This window comes from Aplysia californica, unplaced genomic scaffold (assembly GCF_000002075.1).
Source record: "Aplysia californica isolate F4 #8 unplaced genomic scaffold, AplCal3.0 scaffold00071, whole genome shotgun sequence".
In the NCBI taxonomy this organism is placed as follows: domain Eukaryota; kingdom Metazoa; phylum Mollusca; class Gastropoda; order Aplysiida; family Aplysiidae; genus Aplysia; species Aplysia californica.
In genome coordinates, this window is record NW_004797341.1 from 1,033,070 (window position 1) to 1,039,497 (window position 6,428).

Consider the following 6,428-nt stretch of genomic DNA (forward strand, 5'->3'; position numbering starts at 1 on the left):
TAATTAAATAATAATAATAATAATAATAGAAATAGCATGATTTGTATAACACTAGCTTCCGCTCAACAAGAAGCTCTTCGTGCTCTCCAGTACAATTATTACCCCAGCAGACCTGACAGCGTTCTGTAACAATCTCAATTTTCACAGCAAGCATACAGAGCAAGTAACCATATTAAAGACGCTAAAACACTAACATACTAACAAGATCTTTCTCTGTATTAGGTATAACGGCGTCGTATCCCAACAGAAAGACAGAAGTAAAAATCAAAACAGTTTTTAAAGTGATAGGTTTCAAATTTCTCGATGTATTGTTAAAAGCATAACATTCGCTGCTCACCCGTTTAAGAAGGCTTAATCTGCATTAACTTGCATCCACACAGATAGTAGCTTGGCATCACTTGAAATGAGTGGTTTATGCTGTGCCAGTTCCAAACTGCGAGATTGAGGATGGAGAGACTGGTAAATGGGTAAATAACTCACTTGAGATGCCCACTCCTTCTCCACTCAAAAAGCACTTTACAGTCGTAAAACTTGATGTGTGTTGTAGGATTCGGTTGTCACTCATTCTCCACTCAGAAAAGACCTGTTCAGTAGTTTAGCTTGGGCTGGCCAGAGCACTCTAAATGTCAACAAATATGGTCTTGAATACATTGTGGCCCATCAGTTTTAAAAGATGACTGTAGGCGGATTTTTTCCCCCCTTAGCGACACACTTTAGATAATTCAGGCCAGTCCATAGATAAGCAAAATGTCCTTTATTGATGATTGTAATATGGACAGTAAACTATCGAGTCTTGAAAAGAGTAGTTTCTAGGGTGTTTTAAGTTACGTGTTTCCGATAATATTACCGTGTAGAGCGCACATATCTTGTTTTTGAACAGGGATATGTGCTAAGCAACAAATATTATTTGTTATTATTTATCGGAACCAACTCAAAAGGCAAACTGGTTGGGTGAGACAACCAAGAACGCAGGGAAACAAAACCAGATTATTATATTGCCATTCTAGTGATCCTTCATGGCTTCAGTGTAAACCCCCTCTTCCACGCCCTCTCCAACCAAAGACGCAAAGTTCGTCTGGTATAATGCCTCATATTTTTCAGGAGCCACCCCCCTACCCTTCAAGCCCTTTAAAAAAGTGAAATGAAATAAATAAATAGATATGAATAAAACTATTATGAAAAATACATTATCAAAAATATATAAACAATAGAACTCGAAATTAGATGAAATAACGTTTGAGCAGAATAATATTTTAGTTTTAGTGCATTATTTAGTTTTAACAGCAGCTAGTTCTATGCTAGGTTGACACAAATTTGCTAAAATCACAATACATGTATTATACTTTCTGAATTGTTGACATCAACTTGCTGATATAAAAAGGGATACCTGGTTTCTTGTTTGTCCAACATTTTAAAAATCTATTAACAAAGATATCTTTATGACAAATGTGTGAAATTGACAGGCACAGCACCTTCGAATTAAACTTTCCGCTGCCATATAATTAAAAAGTTCTATCTGACATTTTTGGCTGCTTTGAGTTAATAAAACCATGAGGTCAGAAACCAAAAATGTTCTATCTGCTTTATGAAAATAGTAAGATTATTCGGAGCCGTTATCAACATAATATTCAAAGAATTATATTTGAAAAAGTTTGACATGTTGTGAAACTCAAAAATCAATTCTTGATGTCACATTTCTCAAAACTAAGCACTGAGCAGATAGAATTTAGAAATTTTAGAGTAAAGATTCATCGTAGATAGGACTAAACCAAATAAGTAGATTCGTGTAAAGTGCCTTTCCCAAGGACAAATCGACAGACAGAGCTGAGTCTCGAACCCCCCAAGTCGCAGTCTCGTGGATACGTGTCCAGTGGCTTAACCACTTGACTACCGACACCACCGTAGATATATTTTCCGGTCAAACCCTATAAATAAACTGTTCATAATAGCCTCTTTTTTTTCTCTTAAAAAAACAAACAAAACCCCCCAGTTAAGCAGATTTCGTAAGGTATCGGCGAAATACAAATAACAAGTAATATACCCTCTTTTCAGCAGGATCTCTTAATCAACGTTCGTGAGTTGATTCATAACGGCGACACTCAAGTGATTATATCTTCTTCAAAGTGCGTTGGCTAAATCTCCATTATATCATGTTTTACTCACCTCTCTTCATTTTCTTTCCTTTTATGGGGAGATTGTTGCTCACCTCTTTCCTCTGCAACATAATTGTTACTATTTTTGGCTATTTGACCGAAAACATGGGCCATCAAGGCTCTTGTCTCGCCCCCCCCCCCCACAACCATCTCTCTCTCCCTCTCTCTCTCTCTCTCTCTCTCCCCCCCACTCATCAACAGACCCCTCTCCCTTCAAGGAACAGGCCAAATCTAGGGGTTTCGGTTAGGTTTCAAGAGTCAAGAGGTGAGTCAAACATGATAAAATGCAGATTTAGCCACGCACTTTGATAAAGATATAATCACTTGAGTTTTCGGATTTGATGTTAAGGAATATTATTGTACGTTAGAGTGTGGTTTCCGAGATCAGAAATAGACGTTTCGGGTTTGGTTTTGTCTGGTATTGGGACATAACTTTTCTTCTCCGACGTTTCTTTTTCGAAGCTTGATTCTCCGCATTGTGGTATTAACGTTATAAAAATGAAGGCTCCAATAAAAATATGAAATGGTAAAGGTTTAACAGCCCTATCAATACTATTAGGCTATGCAAGAAGGGGGATCATCTATTCTTCTCTGCTTGGGTTGGTCCTGAGAGGCAAGGTCGAATCCCGCCTCCTACATGATATATAAACTGTGACGATGGGGGCATAACACATCTACATTGAATACGCGCATTTAAAAAAGCACACAGACAAACGAATAGTCTATCACACCCGCAAATATTCACTCTTATACTTACAAAGAAATAAAAACACTCGCACTCATTTATTTATGTATGTAGGTACGCATAAAACACTTGCCCACATATACACACACATATACACGCAAATACACACACACACACACACACACACACACACACACACACACACACACACACACACACACACATACACACACATACGCACAATAATATAAACCTATACACACAGGTACACACATACATACACGCTCCCGCACACGCACTCACACAAACACACACATACATACACACACCCCACACAAACTCACACAAACATGAACAGGTTTACAACCCTTGTGAGCAGAGCAGGAAACTTGCACTTGGGCTTTCCTGTCCATCAGAGTATGAGGACCTGGGCTTGTCCAGGACAAGAGACGATCTTCAACAAAACTTAAAGCTCACATCCTTTTCGTCTTGATTAAGAGCGCGTGGGGGGCATACAGTGCTCCTTTGTTTTCGTTGCTTTGGTAAGTGTTTTACGGCGCTTGCAACTGCATAAGGTCATATGAGAGTGCGGGACACATTAAATATTTTCAGTTTGGTGTTAATCAATTCTGAATGTTGCTCGGGTGGCGGCCAACTCTTATCGATTTTGGACCACCAAGGGGTGTTTTATCGTTCTCAAATTGCACACAGGACCTTTGAGATGTTTTGCCTTTATCCGAGAATGTTAATTAAGATTTAACGTACCATAAGATCAGGTTTGTGGCTGAATGACAACAGAAAGAAGGAGCCGAAGAATAGCAGTAGAAAGGCTGCACAAAGAGCCAGGAGCCCAAAGGAGGGGGCCCAAAAAAAGGGGGGGGGGTGTAGTAGCAGAAAGTGGAGACTAAAACAGACGACAGGATATGGTGAGGAGGCAGGAAAGGAGGTGAAAGAAGAACATTTTAGAGAAGAACACTTTCCGCCACTGTCAGGTTTTGAACGCGGGGCCTATTGAATGAGAGGAGAACACCCCAACCTTTGTACCACGAAAGGCCCCTCTGTGTTTTCTATGTAGATCAGCAGTGTTGAAAGTAATCCAGCGTGAGTTTTGTATTCCCATTATATTTCATTTTAGCCTGATAAAGGTGTTTTACGCCCCCATCGACATAATTTAGATAATTCAATGTCCAGGTCAACTGAGGCTAAAAGGGATATAACTTCCCAGCAGAAGTATTGAAATCTTCCCCCTAATGTACCTGATGGTATAGCGAAAGAGTACGCAAGTAAGTAAGAAATACCAAAATTCTCGATACAAGTTTCTCCACACTCGTGAATCGAACTCGGGTCTGCTGCGTGCAACAGTGAAGCGTATAACCACTGTCAACACAACAGACGCCAGTCCATTTATTGCTTAGTACTGCGCAATGAAAAAGCAGATTGCCAGTGGTTTTATCGGTGAGTTGTGGACAGAAAAACAGAAAAACTACAACCCCAATCTGCAATATCAAAATCAATGGTTCCATCCTCAAGCAAGTACAACGTTTTTAATATTTGGGGACCATATTACCATCAGATGGGAGATGTCATACGGAAATTAAAAGCTGCATTTGCCAAGCAAAAACACAATGAAACAGATACTTACAAACATCAATCTGTCACTGGAAACAAGAAAAAAAAGTACTGAAAAGTAACATCCAGCCAGTCCTATTATATGGTGCAAAGTATTGACAATCAACAGACAGATGGAAAGAACAATTAATTGAGGCGATGTCGTTGTGGTTCATAAGACGCAAGCTGCGTATCGTATGGGCAGCTAGAAAAACAAACGAAGAAGTTTTGGTTGAAGCAAATTGTAGACGGCAGTTTATGACGAATAATGAAAGCGACAGGCAGAATTCAATGGACACACAATGCGGGACGAAGTATTGGGAAATATTGTAACAACAGGAAAATTTGATGGAAAGAGAGGCAGAGGCAGACAGACGGAAAAGATACTGGACAAGTTGACAACATGGCTGGGAACAGAAAGAACTACAGACACCATCGCTCCAACGCAAGACAGAGTGAAGCGGAGGTCCATGATCGCCCACGCCAGTCGGCAAGGCACCGGATGATGATGGTGTGGACAGTGAAAATATAACAAGCATTGCTAAATAATGAATCATGGTCTATTGGCACAGTAGCTTTCGTCGGTGTCGCATGCAATCCACTTAAGTCTGTTTGGGTATACTTTTATACGAGAAACAAAAGGAGAAAAAAGTTTCTTATGTGTTGTTCCTGTCAATAAACATAAAAAGCAAAAAAACCCAACAAAACAAATGTAAGCCTTGATCTGAGCATAACATTGCATTTTGGTGGAGTTGAAAGGCCCATCTTTGATAGAGCTATGGGAGGGTGAAAAAATCGAACAGTCTCAAAATTTGGACTTCTGTGGATTTCTTACGACATTTCTTTGTCGAAGGACGGTAGTTCATGGCTTAATCGAATTCAAGAGTATAACGAGAGCACACCGACAGTGGAACAAAGTTGATTCGGTGCCAGCTTTTTTTTCTCTCTTACTTCTACAGAAAAAGCCACCATTAAAAAAAACCAAACAAACAATTCGACTAAATTGGACTAAACCCGAATATAACTTTCAGATTCAACGTGTTTATTTTCAAGGCCGCGAGTCGGGGTTGTCGCATTGCACCAAAATGGTAGCTTTGACTCTCCATAAAGGAAACAGTATGGCTAGCCCCATCTCAATTCAATTTAACCCCATTGCCAGTATGCGGTTGATATTACAGTTAATGCATTAGCACTAACTTGATGCCCACGTATTTGTGTAGTTAAGAGCCACGCTCACCCTAGTTATCCATTTCATATTACGTGACCGAGAACCACGGTGGCAACGGAACTGTGATCAGGGTGTGGATTCTAGTCAAAATTTACTTTAAAAAAAGGGTGATAATAGTGCTGCTTTTTCTTTCCGAATCCTTACTATCAGTTTTTCCCTCTACTTCTTATGTATGTTTGTCACACTCTTGTGACCCTCTATTTCCAGGGTGCCTTGATAGTTGAAGCAGACTTTGTGCTGTTGAAGCGAGAGAGGTGAGCAGAGTTAGCCTGATTCCCTGTAAGGAATTCTCTGTTGACATCGACCCCTTTGGGAATGGCCTAGAGACACTTTAGTCAGTAGCACCGACAGGGGGGTTTAAGCTGAAGTTGGCATTATGTATGTATGATAAAGATATTACACATTCAATTCTTAATTTCCTTTCATTTGTGCTGACAGGCATGCACACAAACACAGAATCACGCACACAAGAACAATAATAATAATAATTGAAATAAAAAATAGTTTAAAAAATATTGATAATAATAGTAATAAAGATGATAGTGTTGATTAAAATAATGGTAATAATAATGATTATAAGGACACATTATGATTGTTGTTGTTGTTATTGTATTTTTATTATTATTGTTGTTGTTGTTGTTGTTGTTGTTGTTGTTGTTGTTGTTGTTGTTGTTCTTCTTCTTCTTCTTCTTCTTCTTCTTCTTCTTCTTCTTCTTCTTCTTCTTCTTCTTCTTCTTCTTCTTCTTCTTCTTAT

At 39.2% G+C, this 6,428-nt stretch overlaps 1 protein-coding gene across 3 annotated transcripts in view; it reads right to left on the minus strand.

Annotated features, from left to right (window-relative positions):
• Positions 1-6,428, minus strand: part of LOC101857397 (autophagy-related protein 13) — a 24,529-nt gene that overhangs the window by 12,413 nt on the left and 5,688 nt on the right. For all 3 annotated transcript variants that reach the window (XM_005093871.3, XM_005093870.3, XM_035968624.1), the window contains exon 2: positions 338-433. The gene's annotated coding sequence lies outside the window, so the exon portion shown is untranslated. The remainder of the gene's footprint in view (positions 1-337; positions 434-6,428) is intronic.